General features: G+C 41.4%; 2 pseudogenes; both read left to right on the top strand.

The window, feature by feature from the left end:
- The first annotated feature begins 396 nt into the window (after positions 1-396).
- Positions 397-1,181, top strand: LOC123934624 (annotated as a pseudogene).
- Positions 1,182-1,241: 60 nt separating this feature from the next.
- On the top strand, positions 1,242-4,592 carry LOC123934625 (annotated as a pseudogene).
- The last annotated feature ends 17,522 nt before the right edge of the window (positions 4,593-22,114 follow it).

Here is a 22,114-nt window from a genome sequence, read left to right on the forward strand (position 1 = left end):
ATATAAAATGGCTCCGGGAGGGAACATTTCAACCTGCCTATTATCCTACAGGTTAAGGCTGTCATCTTCAGAGAAAAACCACATGGCCACCCTGACCAAATACCTTATATACTGGTCTGGCAAGACATGATAGAGAATCCTCCCTCCTGGCTTAAACCTTTTCTCCCTCCCGAAGCAGGACCTTCCACCCTGCAGAAACCAACTCCTAAGTCTAACAAGAAAGCGGAGTCGAAACCAAAGACTCCGCTTTACCTGGTCTTCCAGGATACTCCCACGGAGGACCTGATTTTTCCGCCACCCTACCAGGTCTCCCCACCCTCCTGCGTCTTCCCCTCCAGCAGAGGCATCAGGGGCTGTTGAGGGAGTGCCACCCCCCTCCCAGATGGAGGGGCCACCATGCATGGGCCGGCGGCAGGGACATGTGGACGGACCCATCGAGCGGCCCCAGCCTCAAACCTGGGACCGGCCAATTCCACTGTCCTCCTCCATGCCATGGGACCCCCTGATGAAACAGGACAACCAATGTTATATTGGCCATTCTCTACTAGTGATTTATATAATTGAAGAATTCAACATGCAAAGTTCTCCGATAACCCAAAATATCTGACTGGTCTTTTGGATACTGTTCTTTTCACCCATCAGCCCACCTGGGATGACAGTCAGCAGCTCTTGCAGGTCCTCTTTACCACTGAGGAAAGAGAGCGAATCCAGATGGAAGCCCGGAAGTCCATCCTGGGTGACGACAGACAGCCAGGTTAGAACTCTGATCTCATAAATGCAGCTTTCCCCTTGTCTCGCTCCGCTTGGGACTATACAACTCAGCAGAGGGTAAGGAGAGGCTCTGGGTCTACCGCCAGACTCTAATGGCAGGTCTCAAGGCTGAAGCATGCAAGCCTACCAATCCGGCCAAGGTATATGATGTAAAACAGGGTAAAGATGAGAGTCCGGCAGCATTCCCAAAAAGGATCATAGAGGTGTTCAGACAGTACACCCCTATGAATCCAGAGGCCCCAAAGACCAAAGTTGCCATAGTTATGGCTTTTGTTAACCAAGTTGCTCCAGACATTAAAAGGAAATTACAGAGGGTAGAAAGACTAGGAGAGAAGAGCCTACAGGATCTGATAGTGGTGGCAGAATCTACAATAACAGAGAGACCCTGGAGGAGCAACAGGCTAGGATAAGTGACCATCAGACTTGTAACCTGGCTAAGATCCTACTGGCCATGACCATGGATGACCCACATGAAAAACAGAGATGTCTCAAGAAGCTGGCTTCAGGAAAAGGTAAGGGGGACGGCCCCCACCAAGAATGCCCCAAACTGAATAGAAACAAGTGTGCTTATTGCAGGAAAGAAGGCCACTGGGCAAGGGTCTGCCCCTAGTTAAAGGAATCCCCCGATAAAAGACCAAAGGCCTCCACTACTATCTTGGAGGTTGAAGAGTTGGATAACTGGGGGAGTCGGGGTTTGGCACACCTCCCCGAGCCCAGGGTAACCCTTAAAGTGGAGGGGCAACCAATTAAATTCCTAGTAGACACTGGGGCATAGAACTCTGTCTTGCTACAACCTCAAGGGAAGTTGACAAATAAGACCTCATGGGTACAGGGGGCCACAGGCACTAAACAATATTATGGACTACCTGAAGAACAGTGGATCTTGGTGTAGGCCAGATAACCCACTCCTTCATGGCCATTCCTGAGTGCCCCTACCCCCTGTTAGGCCAGGACCTACTCACCAAGATGGGAGCCCAAATTAGTTTCCACCCTGAAGGGGCAAAGTTTCTGGATAAAGAGGGACACCTGATCCAGGTGCTTGTCATGAACCTGGAGGACAAATATTGTCTTAACCAAACTCCCCCAGAACCAATGACCGACACTGACCACTGGTTGCAGGAGTTTCCCCAAGCGTGGGCAGAAACCGAGGGAATGGGATTGGCCCAACATCGGCCAGCGATATACATTGAACTAAAGCCAGGAGCAGAACCAGTCAGAGTCCACCAATACCCCATGCCTCTCACAGCATGGATGGGAATCACCCCACACTTCCAGCGACTGCTAGACTCAGGCATACTGTGGCCTTGTCAGTCAGCATGGAACACTCCCCTGCTGCCGGTATGAAAGCCACACTCTAATGATTATAGACCAGTCCAGGACTTGAGGGAAGTTAACCGATGGGTGATGGACATGCACCCTACGGTCCCAAACCTCTACACCCTCCTCTCCACGTTGCCCCCAGACAAGAGTTGGTATACAGTGCTAGACCTAAATGATGCCTTTTTCAGCTTGCTCTTGGCCCCAAAGAGCCAAGACCTCTTTGCTTTTGAATGGGCGGACCCGGAGAATGGCATCAATGGCCAATTCACCTGGACTCGACTACCGCAAGGATTCAAGAATTTGCCCACCATCTTCGATGAGGCACTGCACGAAGACTTAGGTGAGTTCCGTGCCCAACACCCTAATCTGACTCTATTACAATATGTAGATGATATCCTGTTGGCAGCAGAGGACCAGGAAACATGCCTACAAGGCACCAAGGACTTGCTCCAAACGATAGCTACTCTGGGATACCAGGCTTCAGCTAAGAAGGCCCAGATCTGCAAAATGGAGGTGAGCTATCTGGGTTACAAATTAAAAGATAGACAAAGATGGTTAATGGATGCACGGAAGGAGACTGTCATGAGAATCCCACAGCCTCAAAACGTCCGCCAGGTATGTGAATTCCTAGGGTCGGCTGGGTTCTGCCAATTGTGGATCCCAGGTTTCGCTGACATAGCTAAGCCCCCCTCTACGAGGCCATGAAACAAAAACAGGACTTTGTATGGACTGAGGCCATAGACAAAGCCTTCAATGACCTTAAACAAGACTTGCTTTCAACCCCGGCACTCAGGCTCCCTGATCTAAGCCCTTCCATCTTTACATGGATGAAAAGGAAGGGGTGGCAAAGGGAGTCCTAATTCAATACATGGGCCCCTGGAAGAGACCAGTGGCATACCTCTCAAAGAAATTAGATGCCGTGGCCACTGGATGGCCTGCCTCCATGTTTAAAAATTATTGCTGCAGTGGCCACCATGGTTAAAGATGCAGATAAGCTGACTATGGGGCAGGAACTATACATCGCTACCCCACATGCCATTGAAGGGGTACTCAAACAACCCCTGGACAGATGGATCAGCAATGTCTGCTTGACCCATTACCAGAGCTTGCTTTTGAACCCTACCAGAATTTTGTTCCAGGCGCTAATAACCCTACACCCAGCGACACTGCTCCCTAACCCTGATGGGGACACACACACCCCCACCCATATGACTGCCAAGAAATCCTGGCTCAGGTGCACAGAGTCAGAGCTGATCTCCAGGACCAACCACTGCCAAATGCAGATGACACCTGGTATACAGATGGCAGTAGCTTTGTCTGGGAAGGAATCAGGTATGCAGGGGCAGCTGTGACCACAGAGACAGAGACTGTCTGGGTGGAACCATTGGTGGCTGGAACTTCTGCCCAACGTGCAGAAATGATTGTGCTAACCAAGGCGCTAACAATGGGAGCAGGCAAGCGAATAAACATCTATACTGACAGGAGGTACACCTTTTCCACAACTCACATCCACAGAGACATTTATAGAGAAAGAGGGCTCTTAACAGCAGAAGGAAAGACTATTAAAAGGCAGAAATCCTTGAGCTCCTAAGGGCCCTCTGGCTGCCTAAGGCACTGGCCATTATCCATTGTCTAGGACATCAAAAAGCAGACATGCCAGTGGCCAGGGGAAACAGGCTGGCCGACTTAAAGGCAAAAGGGGCAGCTCTTTCAGTCGACCATGTATTAGTGACCACACTGCCTGAACCGGGAGCACCTAGCTTGCCAGACAACCTCAACTACTCTGACACAGACTTACAATGGATTAGGCGTCTTCCCAGGACACAATGCCTGCATGGCTGGTGGAGAGCTGCAGATAGCAGCATAATCCTACCAGAGGAACTGGGATGGTGACTCCTATCCGAAATGCACAGGAGTACACACATGGGAACAAAAAAAAAAAAAAAATGGAAGACTTGGTGTGACCTGCAAAGATCACCATCAAAGACTCCCGATCAAAGATTGAACAGATTGTGGCAAGCTGCCACGCATGCCAATTAACTAATGCCACCGCCCATGGCTCTAACCCGGGCACCCGGCTCTGGGAAGACCGCCCAGGAGCCTACTGGGAAGTGGACTTCACCAAGATAAAACCTGGAAAATACGGATACAGGTATTTACTGGTATTTGTAGATACTTCTTCAGGATGGACAGAGGCATTTCCCACCAAACATGAAACCACACAGACCGTGACCAAGAAACTGCTGGAAGACATCTTAGCAAAGTATGGTTTTCCTGTTAAGATTGGATGGGACAATGGACCAGGATTCGTCTCTAAGGTAACACTGGGAGTGGCACTAGTACTTGGGGCAGATTGGAAATTACATTGCGCATATAGGCCCCAAAGTTCAGGACAGGTAGAGAGGATGAACAGAACATTAAAAGAGGCCTTGACCAAATTAACCTTGGAAACTGGCATGGATTGGGTGACTTTCCTCCCCTTTGCCCTATATAGGATGTGAAACTCCCCATATAAGATGGGACTTAACCCTTATGAAATCATGTTCAGTATTCCTCCACCTATTCTCCCCAATTTAAAACCTGAGGTGCTAGCTGAGTTTGATGATCACCAACTCCTTTTCTCCCTCCAAACGTTACAACAAACCCATGAACAGGTGTGGCCTAAGCTGAGGGCCCTCTATAAGACTGGGCCACCCCCAGACCCCCATCGATATCAGCCGGGTGACTGGGTGTACGTCCGGAGATACCAACACCAGACACTTCAACCACACTGGAAGGGACCCTACATTGTGATCCTGACCACTCACACTGCTCTCACACTTACTCCCCGGGTCCACTATACCCACGTCCAGCAAACTGACCCACACGCCGTTCTCAAGGACTTTGTCTCAGAATGGAAAAGTCAGCCCGACAAGGACAATCCCCTAAAGTTAAGACTGCACCATTCTCACTTACCCCACTAATGTTGCTTACTTTTGTCAAAGACAGAGTCAGTACAGTTCAGCTCATGGTACTCAGACAGCAATACCAACCACCAGACCTTGTTGCTGAGACCAGCCTGGACCCATGATTGGGTCCTTCCTTAGGTTCCTCTGAGAGGGGGAAATGTGGAGGCTGAGAAAAATGAAGGCCATCCCACCTCTGGTTTAGCCTTAGCATAAGTACAGCCATCTTAGCTCGGGCAGCCATCTGAGACCCCTGTGCCCAAGGGCTGAACTTTCCCCTACTTTAATCTAGTTCTAAGGACCCCCACCCTGCTGTAGTAACAGGAAGCCCCACCCTGCTTTAGTAACAGGAAGCCCCACCCTGCTTTGGTTCCAGAAACCTCCACCCTGTTTTAGTAACAAGAACCCATAAATACCCCTGCCTTAACTAAGCTCCGGGTCCAAGTCCCTACTCCGCTGTGTTGGGTATATGTGGGCCCAGGCTTAAGCTTGTTAAATAAACCTTTGTGTGATTGCATTGGTGTTGGCTCCTTGGTGGTTTCTCAGACGTGAAAACTCGGGTATAACACGGGGTCACAGAAGGCTCAGGGGTATCTGAGTGTCGCAGAGCTCGCAGGTATTAGAGTGGGGAAGCTGGCTATGGAGACAGAGCCAAGGAGTGAGCTCTCAACTTGGAATTACCTTGAACCATAATCCGTGGCACAGGCCACTGCTCTGTGAGTGGGGTCCCCACAAGATCCAGGGAGACACCCCCTGGAAGAGCTCAGGGATCTGCTGGGATTGGAGACTCCAGGCGGAGCTGTGTGCCAGAGACAGAGACGCTTGGTCACAGGCTGGATGAGCTCAGACTGCAGCCAGAGGCCAGGGAGACGGGAGTGATTGAGCACTTTTCTCTGAGGGCGCACTGAGGAGTGGGGCTCTGAGCTCTTGGCTCCTCCGAGCTGAAGATTGGGAGGCCACCATTTTCATTCCCGTCCTCCGGAACTCTACAGAAGCGCTCAGGGAACAAAAGCTCCTGAAAGCTCCTGAAAGCGAACCCAATCGGATTACTTAGCCCCTGGTAAGGGCAGTGCAATTCTGCCTCGGGCAAAGACACATGAGAATCACTACAACAGGCCCCTCCCCAAAAAGATCAACAAGAAATCCAGCCAAGACCAAGTTCACTTAACCAAGGAGAACAGCAGAATTCCAGAAGAGGAGAAAGCAAAGCATGGAATTCATGGCTCTCTCCCCATGATTCTTAATAATAATAATCTTTTTTGAATCTTCATTATTATAGTCATATTTTATCCTTCATTGTATCTAACTTTATTTTTTGTATACACATAGGGTTTTTGTGTATACACATAGGGTTTTTGTGTATACACATAGGGTTTTTTCTTCTAAAAAATTTGGGGTACAACTTCTTCTAATAAGTCAAAATATACCCTAAATCTAGCTCCGGGCTTGTTCTAGTCTCCAGTCTGAGCAAATTCTCTCCACTTTCTTTTTCTTTATTCTCCCAACCAACTTACTTTATTAACTCCTTTTTCAGAAATTAAAAAAAATTTTCATCTTTATAGGCATATTCCATCCCTTCATTGTGTTTACCCTTATATATGTTTTCCATTCTTTAAAAGTTTGGGAGTAGTTTCTTCTAAGAGACCAAAATACTCCCAAAATTAAGTGGGTGACCCTGTTCTAGTCACCAGTCTAATATATATATATATATGTATATATGTATATATATATATGTATATATGTATATGTATACATATATATATATTCTTTTTTATATTTTTTCTTTATTTGTTTTCTTAATTTTTTTTCTTTTTTCAGAACTTCTTTTTATCCCCTTTCTCCCCCCACAATTTGGGGTCTCTTCTGATTTGGTTAAAGAATATTTTCCTGGGGTCTTTGCCACCCTTTTAGTATTTTATTTGCTCCTTCTTATATTCTTATGTGGACAAAATGACAAGGCAGAAAAACTCACCACAAAAAAAAAGAACAAGAGGCAGTACTGAAGGCTAGGGATATAATCAATACGGACATTGGTAATATGTCAGATCTAGAGTTCAGAATGACGATTCTCAAGGTTCTATCTGGGCTTGAAAAAGGCATGGAAGAGATTAGAGAAACCCTCTCCGGAGAGATAAAAGCCTTTTCTGGAGAAAGAAAAGAACAAAATCTAACCAAGTTGAAATAAAAAAAGCTATTAATGAGGTGCAATCAAAAATGGAGACAATTACTGCTAGGATAAATGAGGCAGAAGAGAGAATTAGTGATATAGAAGACCAAATGACAGAGAATAAAGAAGCTTAGCAAAAGTGAGACAAACAAATACTGGACCACGAGGGGGGAATTCAAGAGATAAGTGACACCATAAGACAAAACAACATTAGAATAATTGGGATTCCAGAAGAAGAAAAAACAGAGAGGGGAGCAGAAGGTATATTGGAGAGAATTATTGTAGAGAATTTCCCTAATACGGCAAAGGGAACAAACATCAAAATACAGGAGGTACAGAGGACCCCTGTCAAAATCAATAAGAATAGGTCATCTAATAGTAAAATTTACAAGTCTTAGTGACAAAGAGAAAATCCTGAAAGCAGCCCAGTAAAATAAGTCTGTAACATACAATGGTAAAAATATTAGACTGGAAGCAGGCTTATCCACAGAGACCTGACAGGCCAGAAAGAACTGGCATGATATATTCAGAGCACTAAGCAAGAAAAACATGCAGCCAAGAATACTCTATCCAGCTAGGCTATCACTGAAAATAGGAGAGATAAAAAGCTTCCAGGACAAACAAAAACTGAAAGAATTTGCAAACACCAAACCATCGCTACAGAAAATATTGAAAGGGGTCTTCTAAGCAAAGAGAGCCTAAAATTAGTAGACCAGAAAGGAATAGAAACAATACACAGTAACAGTCACCTTATAGGCAATACAATGGCACTAAATTCACATTTCTCAATAGTTACCCTGAATGTTAATGGGCTAAATGCCCCAATCAAAAGACACAAGGTATCAGAATGGATAAAAAAACAAAACCCATCAGTATGTTGCCTACAAGAAACTCATTTTAGACGCGAAGACACCTCCAGATTTAAAGTGAGGGGGTGGAAAACAATTTACCATGCTAATGGGCACCAGAAGAAAGCTGGGGTGGCAATCCTTATATCAGATCAATTAGATTTTAAGCCAAAGACTATAATAAGAGATGAGGAAGGACACTATATCGTACTCAAAGGGTCTGTCCAACAAGAAGATCTAACAATTTTAAATATCTATGCCCCTAACGTGGGAGCAGCCAACTATATCAACCAATTAATAACAAAATCAAAGAAACACATCAATAATAATACAATAATAGTAGGGGACTTTAACACTCCCCTCACTGAAATGGACAGATCATCCAAGCAAAAGATCAACAAGGAAATCAAGGCCTTAAATGACACACTGGACCAGATGGACATCACAGATATATACAGAACATTTCATCCCAAAGCAACAGAATACACATTCTTCTCTAGTGCACATGGAACCTTCTCCAGAATAGATCACATCCTGGGTCACAAATCAGGTCTCAACCGGTATCAAAAGATTAGGATCATTCCCTGCATATTTTCAGACAACAATGCTCTGAAACTAGAACTCAATCACAACAGGAAATTTGGAAAGAACCCAAATACATGGAGACTAAACAGCATCCTTCTAAGGAATAAATGGGTCAACCAGGAAATTAAATAAGAATTGAAAAAATTCATGGAAACAAATGATAGTGAATACACAACAGTTCAAAATCTGTGGGACACAACAAAGGCAGTCCTGAGAGGAAAATATATAATGATAGAAGCCTTTCTTAAGAAACAAAAAAGGTCTCAAATACACAACCTAACCCTACACCTAAAGGAGTTGGAGATAGAACAACAAAGAAAGCCTAAACCCAGGAGGAGAAGAGAAATCATAAATATCAGAGCAGAAATCAAAGAAATAGAAACCAAAAAAACCAATACAACAAATCAACTAAACAGGAGCTGGTTCTTTGAAAGAAATAATAAGATTGATAAATCCCTGGCCAGACTTATCAAAAGAAAAGAGAAAGGACCCAAATAAATGAAATCATGAATGAAAGAGGAGAGATCACAACCAACACCAAAGAAATATAAGCAACTATAAGAACATACTATAAGCAACTCTACAGCAACAAATTTGACAATCTGGGAGACATGGATGCATTCCTAGAGACATATAAACTACCATAACTGAACCAGGAAGAAATAGAAAACCTGAAAAGACCCATAACCAGTACAGAGATTGAAGCAGTTCTCAAAAATCTCCAAACAAAAGCCCAGGGCCAGACGGCTTCCCAGGGGAATTCTACCAAACATTTAAAGAAGAATTAATTCCTATTCTCCTGAAAGCGCTCCAAAAAATAGAAATGGAAGGAGAACTTCCAAACTCATTTTATGAGGCCAGCATCACCTTGATCCCCAAACCAGACAAAGATCCCATCAAAAAAGAGAATTACAGACCAATATCCTTGATGAACACAGATGCGAAAATTCTCACCAAAATGCTAGCCAATAGGATCCAACAGTACAATAAAAGGATTATTCACCACGACCAATTGGATTTGTTCCATGGCTGCAAGGTTGGGTCAACATCCACAAATCAATCAATGTGATACAATACATTAATAAAAGAAAGAACAAGAACCATATGATACTCTCAATAGGTGCTGAACAAGCATTTGACAAAGTACAGCATCCCTTCTTGTTCAAAACTCTTCAAAGTGTAGGGATAGAGGGCACATACCTCAATATTATCAAAGCCATCTATGAAAAACCCTCCGCAAATATCATTCTCAATGGAGAAAAACTGAAAGCTTTTCCACTAAGGTCAGGAACATGGCAGGGATGTTCATTATCACCGCTGCTATTCAACATAGTACTAGAAGTCCTAGCCTCAGCAATCAGACAACAAAAAGAAATTAAAGGCATCCAAATCGGCAAAGAAGAAGTCAAACTATCACTCTTTGTAGATGATATGATACTCTATGTGGAAAACCCAATAGGCTCCACTCCAAAACTGCTAGAACTTGTACAGGAATTCAGTAAAGTGTCAGGATATAAAATCAATGCACAGAAGCAGTTGCATTTTTTACACCAACAACAAGACAGAAGAAAGAAATTAAAGAGTCAATCCCATTTACAATTGCACCCAAAACCATAAGATACCTAGGAATAAACCTAACCAAAGAGGCAAAGACTCTAAACTCAGAAAACTATAAAGTACTCATGAAAGAAATTGAGGAAGACACAAAGAAATGGAAAAATGTTCCATGCTCCTGGATTGGAAGAACAAATATTGTGAAAATGTCTATGCTACCTAAAGCAATCTATGCATTTAATGCAATCCCTATCAAAATCCCATCCTTTTTTTTCAAAGCAATGGAACAAATAATCCTCAAATTTATATGGAACCAGAAAAGACCTCGAATAGCCAAAGGAATATTGAAAAAGAAAGCCAAAGTTGGTGACATCACAATTCCGAACTTCAAGTTCTATTACAAAGCTGTCATCATCAACACAGTATGGTACTAGCACAAAAACAGACACATAGATCAATGGAACAGAATAGAGAGCCCAGAAATCGACCCTCAACTCTATGGTCAACTAATCTTCGACAAAGCAGGAAAGAATGTCCAATGGAAAAAAGACAGCCTCTTCAATAAATGGTGCTGGGAAAATTGGACAGCCACATACAGAAAAATGAAACTGGACCATTTCCTTACACCACACGTGAAAATAGACTCAAAATGGATGAAGGACCTCAATGTGAGAAAGGAATCCATCAAAATCCTTGAGGAGAACGCAGGCAGCAACCTCTTCCTATGAACATCACCAAAGACAAGGGAAGCAAGGGAAAAAATGAACTATTGGGATTTCATCAAGATCAAAAGCTTCTGAAGAGCAAAGGAAACAGTTAAAAAAACCAAAAGACAAATGACAGAATGGGAGAAGATATTTGCAAACGCCATATCAGATAAAGGGCTAGTGTCCAAAATCCATAAAGAGCTTAACAAACTCAACACCCAAAGAACAAATAATCCAATCAAAAAATGGGCAGAGGTTATGAATAGACATTTCTGCAAAGAAGACATCGAGATGGCCAACAGACAGATGAAAAAATGCTCCACATCACTGGGCATCAGGGAAATACAAATCTAAACCACAATGAGATACCATCTTACAGCAGTCAGAATGGCTGAAATTAACAAGATAGGAAATGACAGATGCTGGTGAAGATGAGGAGAAAGAGGAACCCTCCTACACTGTTGGTGGGAATGCAAGCTGGTGCAATCACTCTGGAAAACAGCATGGAGATTCCTCAAAAAGTTTAAAATAGAGCTACCCTATGACCTAGCAATTACACTACTGGGTATTTACCCTTAAAGATACAAATGTAGTGATCCAAAGTGGCACGTGCACCCCAATGTTTATAGCAGCAATGTCTACAATAGCCAAACTATGGAAAGAACCTAGATGTCCATCAACAGATGAACGGATAAAGAAGAAGTGGTATATATATATACAATGGAATACTATGCAGCCATCAAAAGAAAAGAAATCTTGCCATTTGTGATGACGTGGATGGAACTGGAGGGTATTATGCTTAGCAAAATAAGTCAATCAGAGAAAGACAACTATCATATGATCTCCCTGATATGAGGAAGTAGAGAGGCAATGTAGGGGGGTTGGGGGGTAGGAAAAGAATAAATGAAACAAGATGGGATCGGGAGGGAGACAAGCCATAAGAGACTCAATGTATCAAAACAAACTGATGGTTGCTGGGGGAAGGGGGGTTGGGAGAGGGTGGTTGGGTTATGGACATTGGGGAGGGTATGTGCTATGGTGAGTGCTGTGATGTGTGTAAACCTGGCAATTCACAGACCTGTGCCCCTGGGGCTAATAATACATTATATGTTTATAAGAAAATTAAAAAATTTAAAAGAAATATGCCTAATTCTTCTCTCTCACCCCAGCGCACACAGACTAATATGCAGTAGGTACAAAATAAGGAATTGCTCACTGGACAGTGCCAATGAGGTGGACTTAGGAGAAGTGGTTACTGTTTACTGAACACCTAATGCAGCAAGAATGACAGGGTAGGCATAGCTTAAGAGTAGAGAGATTTGAGGTCCTACAGACCTGGACTTGAATCTCCACCCCCAACTTTATACCTGAGGAGCCCGGCCAAGTTCTCTGTCCTCCTTGCAATAAACTGACTCACAGAGCATGCCCTGGGTTGAGGCTGCCTGGTTCATATAATTTTCATTGCTGAATTTCAGTTTGACTGTGGGATATTCTTTGAACATCTCTGTAACTCATTCTCTTCATCCATAAATTAGATAATAATGTTTGCCATATCTTGCAGCTGCCTTGAGGATCAGTTATCATATGGTTCCACTTTTTTTGTGGAGCATAAGGAATCACATGGAGGGCATGGGGAGATGGAGAGGAGTAGTGAGTTGGGGGAAATTAGGGGGGGAGACGAACCATGAGAGACTGTGGACTCTGAGAAACAAACTGAGGCATTTGGAGGGGAGGTGGATTGGGGGAACCTGGTAGTGGGTATTATGGAGGGCACGTATTGCATGGAGCATTGGGTGCGGTGCATAAACAATGAACTCTGGGGGTGCCTGGGTGGCTCAGTGGGTTAAAGCCTCTGCCTTCGGCTCAGGCTATGATCCCAGGATCCTGGGATCGAGCCCCGCATCGGGTTCTCTGCTCAGTAGGGAGCCTGCTTCCCTTCCTCTCTCTCTGCCTGCCTCTCTGCCTACTTGCGATCTCTGACTGTCAAATAAATAAATAAAATCTTAAAAAAAAAAAAAACCAAACCAATGAACTCTGGAACACTGAAATTTTAAAAAATTAAGAAAAAAAATAAAACAAAAAAAACTGTACCTGACTCAGTATAAGCAGTCAGTGAAGTTTAGCTCTGAAAATGTACATACCTCAGAACAACCAATTACATAAACTTAGTAAGTGTTGGTAATTAATATGTTTATGGTAATTGATACTAACATTATTTCACTTAGTTCTTCTAACATTATGCAATGTAGGTAATAATATCTGCCTCCTATAGTTGCAAGGGCTAGGAATCCTAACCAAATGGCTCCTGAGTGAAAATATTGGTCAAATAGAAAAAAAGCTGTATGTGTTTACAGATAGTGTTACTAAAATGTCAATCTAATTTTCATCCTAAAACTGTTTTTCATCTTAAAATTTTATCTCAGGTAGACTGACTACCGTTTTGCTGACTTTTTGGCTTCACTGAAAAGAAACATGAAGGAGGACTGAATATCCTGAATCATATATGAAGTGGAATTTATACTGGTCTTTTTTTTATTATTATTATTTTGACATAGAGAGATCACAAGTAGGCAGAGAGGCAGGCAGAGAGAGTGAGAGCGAAGCAGGCTCCCTGCCGAGCAGAGAGCCCGATGCGGGACTCGATCCCACGACCCTGAGATCATGACCTGAGCCAAAGGCAGCGGCTCAAACCACCGAGCCACCCAGGCACCTGGAATTTATACTGGTCTTAACGCTGATAGGACACTACTGGATTTTAGACTTGGTCTTAAGTACTCACTTTCCTCATTTGTAAAACGAAGGTGACCATAACTATTTTGAAGCTATGTTGGGAGGTTTAAATTGAGTAAGGTACAAAAACCTCCCAACATACAGTTATTACTACATAGTAGGTTTTTATAAATGGTTAGAGGTGTCTTTGTATTCCCATCATATGATGGGAATACATCACAGAAATGATGGGATCATCATCATCATCATTATTTTGCTAAGCATCAATCATATGATGGGAATACATCACAGAAACCTGTTACATGGTCAATGATTCCCTTTCAATATTTTTTTAATGAATGAACTAGAGCAATGAATCTCAAATATTTTGGCCTCAAAAGCCCTTTAAACTTTTAAAAACTTTTGAAGATGTAGAAGTGCTTTAGCTTATGTGAATCATGTCAATTAATGCTTACTATATTAGAAATTAAAACTGACAAATTTTTCAAATACAAGAATATACAAATACTTTCCATTAAATGTCAGAGTGAGGATGTCATTACAGTTCCCGTCATATCTGGAAAAATCTGCTGTTAGAGAGTGAATGAGAGTAAAAAAGGCAACTAACTTTTAATATTATTATAAAAATAATTTTGACCTCTCTAACCCCATGAAATGGACTTATGAACCTTTGACCTAGAGAGAAATATTGCAAATTGTGGGGAACCATAAATTCAGGGAAATCCATCTGGCAAACTGAAGCTTTAACTTATAACCTGACTTTTGGGTTCATTGACCTCCACTAAAGCTTTACCCTGTCTTCAGAAGCTGCATGAATTGATGAAGCAAACTTGATTCTGTGGTAATTGAGGTATTTTGTCTAAGGAATCATAAATATTCCTCAAACTAGGACAACTAAAAAAAAGAAATAAAGCAGGGTGAGGGAATGTGAGAAAAAAGAATGAGTAACGTTCTTTGATCAACGAAGTAGTGGAGGACTGGTAGTCTTGTTTACCTCCACAAAATGCCAAAAGTAATATGTGTGTTCTGAATGTCATTGTACACAGACAGAGAAGTGAATAATTTTCTTTCTTTTTTTTTTTTTAATATTTTATTTATTTATTTGACAGAGAGAGAGGTCACAAGCAGGCAGAGAGGCAGGCAGAGAGAGAGGGAGAAACAGGCTCGCCACTGAGCAGAGAGCCCGATGCGGGGCTCGATCCCAGGACCCTGAGATCATGACCTGAGCCGAAGGCAGAGGCTTAAACCACTGAGCCACCCAGGCGCCCCAAAGTGAATAATTTTCTAATGTATGGGTTGGCCAAACACTAGATGGACAATGAATATACAAAAATACTCTAGTTATGATTCTGAGATTTCAAGAGACATATGTAAATCAGTTAGGGGACAACTGTGTAAGAACTATATTTTAAAGTTTTACATTTAATTGTTTTCTTGAGATGATGTCTCCTCCCAAGGGAAAATGATGTACTTGTTTATTTCGAAACATTTATTTCTACTATTAAATTATATATGATTCTTCTTTTAGAGTGAGCTTTAATACTTGCATCTGTCCAAGTTGCATACATGAGAGTTTTTTCATGTGTTCTTTGTTTTCTGCCTTGGCATGTGCTGCATCTTTAAGGTTGTTAATAACAATTCACAAGTTTCAATATAATATTTAGGAAACTAGTAGATAACTGGCTTCTATTTTTATGGATTATAGTTGATGCTAGGCAAGTGAACTAAATATCTACCTCCTACTCTTAATTTTGAAAAATTTCAAACTTACAGAAAATTTGAAAGAACTGAAAGAAGACTAAAATGAGTACCCAAAGGGGCACCTGGCTGGCTGGCTGTGGCACATGTAGCTCTTAATCTTGGAATTGTGAATTCAAGACCCGTGTTGGATATAGAGATTACTTAAAAAATCAAATCTTTAGGGATCCCTGGGTGGCTCAGTGGGTTAAGTGTCTACTTTCAGCTCAGGTCATGATCCCATGATTTCTAGAACAAATCCCTCAACATTTTTTTGTTTGTTTTTCATGACATTGAACTTTTGAACGCTGCAGCCAGTTTTCCTTTTGAATGTCCCACAATCTGTATTTTTCAGTTTCTTCATGATGAGATTCTCGTTAAACATTTTTGGCAAAAATACTACAGAAGTGGAATTATATATTTAATACTGTACATCAAAAGGCATATAATGTCAGTTTACCTCAATCTTGTTTAAACTGGTGACCAACTGTCTTTCCAGTTAAATGCATCTTTTCCCTTAGTGATTATTAAGTCATCTGTGGGTTAACTTCAATACCTTATTCTCTAATAATATTTAACTTGATGATTTCATCATTCATTGATTATCCTGGCCTTAATCAATGGTGACATTGTATGCTGCATTTATTAATTAGTATTCTTACTTTAAGAAGAATTAATTCCCCAAATTTTATCTTTCATTCTTCACTCTTTTAAAAAATATTTTGTACTAGGGATGTCTGGGTGACTCGGTCAGTTAAGTGTCTGCCTTCAGCTCAGGTCATAATCCCAGGGTCCTGGGATCGAGTGCCAGATCAGGCTCCTTGCTCAGCAGGGGAGCCTGCTTCTCCCTCCGTCTGCCACTCCCCCTGCTTATGTGTGCTCTGACAAATAAATAAATAAAATCCTTAAAAAATAGTTTAAAAATATTTTTGCACTAAGTAGATTATAATTTTTTTTTAAATTTTTTATTTCTTTGACAGAGAGAAATCACAACTAGGCAGAGAGGCAGGCAGAGAGAGAGGAGGAAGCCGGCTCCCTGCCAAGCAGAGAGCCCGATGCGGGGCTCGATCCCAGGACCCTGGGACCATGACCTGAGCTGAAGGCAGAGGATTTAGCCCACTGAGCCACCCAGGCGCCCCAGATTATAAATTTTTAAAAGCAGATGCTTCTTCTATTCTTCTATATGCCTTTGTTACAGTAGCTTGTGTCTTACTATATATCTTAGATTGAAAGGTACAAACGAGAAAAATCATAATCCTGCTTCATGTTACTAATAACATTTAATAAGGACTGTTTCCATACTGCGAACTCATCATATGCCACACACAAGGCTGAACACTTTAAATGCACTGTTATTTTTTAATTATGACAACAATTCTACAAAGTAGACATTATTCTTAACTGGTTTACATAAGTTATAACTGAGGCCCAGAGAACTTAATAATCTCAGAGAAGGTTATTTAATAATGAATTGCTGATAATCACATCAACTTCTGAAATCAGGGATTCTGTGATCTGACTCTGAGCTAAAATCTAGGCAGAAAAAAAAAAATTATTCCTAGTACTATAGAATATTTACGGTTCTGTGAAATTGAATGTTTTAAGGCCTTAAAAAACCTATCTGAACAATGTTATAGACTAATTAAAGATGTATTAGTTGTTGTTGTTGTTTTAAGTAGGCTCTGCACCCAGCATGGAGCCCAATGCCAGGCCCAAACTCACAACCTCAAGACCAAGACCTGAGCCAGGATCAAGAGTTGGACGCTTAACTGCCTGAACCACCCAGGTGCTCCCAGTCTACTCTTTTCTAACAGTATCCAGTAAATAATTATATGTCCCATTGATGGTTATTCTAAATGTCTACCAGGCATTCTGTATACCATATCTCTTTTAATCTCCATAAGATACCTCAAGTAAGTTTTAGTTTAATGTCAACAGAAACAAGGATGCAGATTAAAAAAAATCAATAGCTTTGAAAGAACTGCAAGACTGTCTTTCAAAGTGGTCCTAAAATTTCTTATACTCAACAGCAATGAATGACAATTCCTGGCTCTCCACATCCTTTTCTGCATTGGGTATTGTCAGTGTTTGGGATTTTCTAATAGGTGTGCAGCAGTATCTCACTGTAGTTTTAATTTACAATTTTGGCTTTATTAGTAAATTCTACCAAACATTTAAGAAAGAATACCAATCCTGGGCACCTGCGTGGCTCAGCTGGCTAAGCATCTGCCTTCAGCTCAGGTCATGATCCTGGGGTCTAGTCCCACATTTGGCTCCTGTGGGATTCTGCTACTCCCTTTCCTTCTGCCTGCTGCTCTGCCAGATTGTGCTCTCACTCTCTGTTAAATAAATAAATAAATCTTGGGAAAAAAGAAAGAATACCAATCCTTCTTAAACTCTTCCAGAAATTGAAGAGTTAAGAAGATTCCCAAACTCATTTGTAAAGGATTTGTTATCCTAATAACAAAGACAAGGACACTACAAGAGAAGAAAATTAAAGGACAGTATCACTGACTAATATAAATGCAAAACTCTTCAATAAAATACTAGAAAACAAAATTCAATAGCACATTAAAAGGAATGTACAACAAGATCAATTTACTCTTATTCCTAGGATACAAGGATGCTTCTACCTATTCAAATCAATAAATGTGATACGCCACATTACCAAGATGAAGGATAAAAATCACATAATCTTCTCAACAGATGCAGTAAAAGCATTTGACAAAATTCAACATTCTTTCATGATAAAAGCTCTCAACAAATTAGGTATAGAAGGAATGTACTTCAACAAAATAAAAGCATATGTGACACAGAACATCATACACAGGGAAAAGCTGAAATCTTTTCCTCTAACATCAGAAATAAGACAAGGGTGCCTACTTTCACCACTTCTATTCAATATAGTTCTAGAAATTCCAGCCAGAGCAGTTAGGCAAGACAGAGGGGAAAAAACAACCAAATCCTAAAAGAAGCAGCAAAATTGTAGCTATTTGCAGATGACATCTTATAGAAGGAAATTCCGAAAGATTCTACAAAAAAACTGTCAAAACTAAATAAATGACAGAAAAGTTGCAGGGTACAAAATCAACATACAAAATTCCCCTTGTTTCTATATACTAAAAATAAACGATCTAAAAATACCTTAAGAACACAACCCCATTTACAATAGTATCAAAAAGAATAAAATACTTAGGAGTAAATTTAACCAGGAAGTTAAAGATCTGTACTCTGAAAACTATAAAACACTGATGAAACAAATTGAGGAAGACACAAATAAATGGAAATATATTTGGTATTCATGGATTAGAAGAATTAATGTCGCTATAATGTCCATTTTACCCAAAGCAATTCACAGATTTAGTGCAATCCACAGATTTAGTATATTCCCTTTCAAAATTCCAATGGTGGGGCACCTGGGTGGCTCAGTCATTAAGTATTAAGTGTCTGCCTTAGGCTCAGGTCATGATCCCAGCATCCTGGGATCCAGCCAGCATCAGGCTGCTCCCTGCTCTTAGGGAAGCAGCTTTTCCTCTCCTAGTCTCCCTGCTTGTGTCCCCCCTCTCTCTGTGTCTCTCTCTGTCAAATAAATAAAATCTTAAAAAATAAAATAAAATTCCAATGGCATGTTTCACAGAAATAGAAAAAAATATCCCCAAGTTTTTATAGAACCACAAAAGTTCCCAAGTAGCTAAAGCAATGTTGAACAAGAATAACAAAGCTGGATGCCTCACACTTATTGACTTAAAATGTATTACAAACCTACAGTTATCAAAACTATATGGTACTGGCATAAAAATGGATACGTAGACTAATGAAACAGAATAAAAAGTCCCAAAGTAAATACATACATATATGGTCAACTAATATTTGACAAGAGAGCCAAGAATACTCAATAGGGAAAAGAGAGTATTTTCAATAAACGGTGCTGAAAAAACTCGATATCCACATACAAAAGAATGAAATTAGACCCTTACATCATATACAAAAGTAAAGTCAAATGTAATATTTAAATTTAAATATAATTTAAAATTTAAATATAAAACCTGAAATTATAAAACTCCTAGCAGAAAACATAGAGGGTAAACTCCTTAACATTGGTCTTGACAATGACTTTTTTTTTTTTGGTTTGACAACAAAAGCATAAGGAACAAAAGCAAAAACAAACAGGTTAGACTGTATCAAAGTAAAATGTTTCTGAATAGCAAAGGAAAAAATTAAAAAATAAAAAGGCAAATTATGGAACGAGAGAAAATAGTTGCTAACCATATCTGATAAGGGGTTAATATCCAAAATATATAATGATTCATATAACTCAATAGCCAAAAAGTATAACCATTTAAAAATGAGCAAAGGACCTGAATATACATTTTTTTCAAAGAAGACATACAAATATACATAGATAAATGAAAAGATACTAATATCAGTAATCTTCAGGGAAATGCAGATGAAAACCACAATGAGATTATCACTTCACACCTGTCAGAAGGGTTATTATCAAAAACTCAAAAAAGATAAGTATTGGTGAGGAGATGGAAAAAACCTTGTGCATGACTGGTGGGAATGTAAATTGATTCAGCCATTAAGGAACACAGTATGGTGGTTCCTTGAAAAATTAAAAATAGGACTACTATATGGTCCATCAATCCCCCTTCTGGGTATAAATCTGAAAGAAATAAAATCACTATCTCAAAGAACTATCTGCACTCCCATCATTATTGTAGCATTATTCACAGTAGCCAGGGTATGTAAACAACCTAAGTATCCATCAAGAGATGAATGGACAAAAAAATATGTGGATACATGCATAAAACAGAATATGATTCAGTCTTTCTAAAAAAGAATATTATTCAGTCTTTAAAAAGAAGGAAATCCTGCACTTGGGATAACATAGATGAACCTGGAGGACATTATGCTAAGTGAAATAGGTCAGACACAGAAAGACAGATATTCCATTTTCTTATTTATATGTGAAATCCAGAAGGGGGGTTGCCGATCATATAGTACTCCTATCTTTAATTTTTCAAGGAACTTCCATACTGGGATAAGGCTACCTAGTTCATATCAGCTCTATTATTAACTTCTGGTGGGGCCACGGGAAATTCTGACCATCTTTGTGTCTCAGTTCCCTCATTTGAAAAATAAACTCAGTAATACTTCTAATTGGTCCTCATCTGTTTTCCTAGAGCCCCCTGCACTTGCTATTTATTTTCTAAGTGAAAGGCATCGATGTTGTTCAGGATTACACTGAAAGAATCAAGAACATGAACCCAAGGATAAGTGAAATTGTCAAATATAGATGAGCTCCTTCACACTTACTAGGAGATGGCTTTCTTGGGTATCCTGTCTCTTCTTTGGCCACTCATCCCCAGTCCATCCTAGTATGAAGCTTCTTCCTTTGTGTCTTTCCTCTGCATTCTCATGATATCCCTAAAAGACGGCTAATTCTTCATGGTAAACCCTTTCATGTAATTTGTCTGTTTGCCTACCACATTAGAACTTGAGATGCTTAAGGAGAAGGATCAAGTTATGCTGGCTTTTTCCCCTCCAGCATCCAGAATGCTTCCTGAAACTTAGCATAGAAGAAAACTAAAAATAAATCTAATGAAAAATTTTAAAACTTAGGAAATTACTGGAAAATAAATTTAGAAATAATATAGATATAACAAATCCAATTCTTTTCTGCTGTGTTAAAAACTTCAAATATGTTCTTGAATTCACTCCCCCCTACACTCGAGAGTGTATTCTTACCCTTTTCTCACAGAAGATTACTGGGACCCAGAGAACTGCAGAATCATGTCCATGGTCCCAAGGCAGGTATGTGTAACAAAATGAGCAAGGATATAGGCAATCTCCAAGTGTCTATGGACGTTGTAAAAAAAAAAAAAAATCTTAGGTGAAGGTGTTACAGATACACCTTGCCAAGACGTTACCCCAGTAGTTATTTTAGGATCCGGGAAGGGTCTTTTGGCCTCATTTTCAACAAGTGGTCAACCGTGGTAGTGCAGACAAAGGGGCAGCCCCCCAAATTCTTAGAACCCAAGCACTCCCCTGTATTACATCCCCACTCACCACCCAGCACCGTAGGGTGACAAGTTAGCCAGATTAACACATATCGCTGAGGAAGCCACGGTCAGGATAAGGAAAAGGACTGCCGCCCAAACGGCAGTGGCCCAGGGATCCCTGCTCCCCGTTCTCCCCACCATCCACCTCCACCCTCACCCTTACTACCCCTCACCAGCTCAGCCGCGGGTCCTGGCGCTGGGCGCGCCCCTCTGCGTGTTAGTCCAAGCCAGGGTCAGGAGCCTGGTGGCGGCAAACAACACTGCAGAAAGAAAGCCAGGAGCCTAGTGAAGCTGGCTACAAAGAACACTGTCGTGTACATGGCTCTAGCGTCCTCGCAGTCCCTCAATGAGATGGACCTGGGCGCTCGGCGGGAGCAGTTCAGGAAGCGGCGGGGCCTCAGCTGCGAGGGCGCCGCCAAGTTCCTGCTGGACACCTTCGGGTACCCAGGCCTGGATGTATCACACTGGAGGCTGCCACTGCGGCGCGGTCCGCTTCGCCGTCTCGGCCCCCGCAGACCTGCGCGTGGTGGATTGCAGCTGCAGGCTGTGCAGGAAGAAGCAGCACCGACACTTCCTCGTCCCGGCCTCGCGCTTCACTCTCCTGCTGGGCGCCGAGAGCATCGTCACCTATCGATCCCACGCGCACCCGGCGCTGCACAGCTTCTGCAGCAGGTGCGGGGTGCAG

The sequence above is a fragment of the Meles meles genome, chromosome X (genome assembly GCF_922984935.1).
Source record: "Meles meles chromosome X, mMelMel3.1 paternal haplotype, whole genome shotgun sequence".
In the NCBI taxonomy this organism is placed as follows: Eukaryota; Metazoa; Chordata; class Mammalia; order Carnivora; family Mustelidae; genus Meles; species Meles meles.